The sequence below is a fragment of the Morone saxatilis genome, unplaced genomic scaffold (genome assembly GCF_004916995.1).
Source record: "Morone saxatilis isolate NCDOM2014 unplaced genomic scaffold, NCSU_SB_2.0 Contig0, whole genome shotgun sequence".
Lineage (NCBI taxonomy): Eukaryota > Metazoa > Chordata > Actinopteri > Moronidae > Morone > Morone saxatilis.
This window is the reverse complement of record NW_023339650.1, coordinates 3,835,356-3,836,854: the sequence shown is the minus strand read 5'-3', so window position 1 is coordinate 3,836,854 and position 1,499 is coordinate 3,835,356.

Here is a 1,499-nt window from a genome sequence, read left to right as displayed (position 1 = left end):
TGTGTGTGTGGGAGGGAGGGAGGGTTATCCTTTAGAGATCAGACATAACCCAATTCATTTTGCAGCTGGGCCTCACATCAATCTAAATAATTTGAATCCTGCATTAAACGAGCATAAACTGCAGTGACATTTGCAGCAGCTCTGATTCGCTGCATGTGCGTCGCAGCACGCTCGGGAATGCACGGTTTGCATGTTTGACATTCTGCGCTGAATTCCCTGTTGTACTCTGGGTAAAGCCCGGGCGCCCTCTGCCCCTCTGTCTCTCCTTCCACCAGTGGGATGTGAATAATGGAGTAATTACAGGAAGCAAGGCCGACCACTAAACATTTTCCTAACCAGAGGATCTGGGAGAGGGATTCTCCGTTTGGAGAGAGGGAAGAAAAAGGAAAAGAGAGAGCCAGCCCGGGAGAGGAGTCTGCCTCTAATTTTCAGTATCTGGATTAAAGATTAGCTTCTCCTCCAACAGTTTGTATTGTATCAGATTGATGGACTGTGGGTTTGTGTGTGCGTAGTTACAGTGTGATTGCATGCATATGGATGTCCCAAAAGCAAAAAAAAATGGTGGCAGAGAGGGAAGTCTTGTCTTACCAAGGTCACTTTAAAGTCCTGGGCTTTAAGATCCAGCATGCGCGGGTCTCTTACATCAAAGGGAATCATTAAATCTAAACACCACCACAGTGGTGGATGGAACCGCAGGAGGATGCCCTTGTTGAGACCTGATCCGGAGGAAATGTTGATTCATAAAAGAGTAAATGGTGATAATGATAAATGAGGTGGGGCACTGGCTGCATTGAACAGTAAGATTATCCACTTCTCATGGTGCTTAATGAGCGGGTATCTGCTGGGCAGTGCACTCAAATTATGTGGAATATTCAATCAACACAGACAGAAACATGCTTGTTGGCTTGCCTGGTTTCACGCAAAATAGATTCTCGTGCAGATACACACATAAACTTGCTCTAAATGCACATTTACTCAAGTACTGTACATATCCCTTCACAGTAAGGGCCGGGTCATTTTTGACTCAACCCAAGCTTCCCTTCAAAATGATACCAATTTTTTTTTATCCAAGCATTATATTTTGCACTCATAAATACCCCATTGGTAACTAATGCATGGGTGACTAATCCTTAATGAATGTCTGGCAGAAGAAAGCTAACAAACATATCATATTATAGTCTGCAGTTTATTGTACAAGGTCTAGCTGGCTAAGTTTTATATAATACCTTTGTGGAGGTCATACTGTGCAGCTGCAGCTGGACAACAATCTTAATTTTGGAAATGTGCAAAAACAAATTGTCAAATTTCCATATAAATTAATGTTATTGGGTTTTTACTGTAGGTCCAACTTTTCCCAAAAACTAGTACATTTCCGAGATACCTTTACTTGAGTATTTAAATGTTATGCTACTTTATAATGTATTATACATGAACTGCATTCAACGAGCCAACCACAGTCAAACAAACTCACTTGAGTTGCTCGCTCACTGAACTCTGGC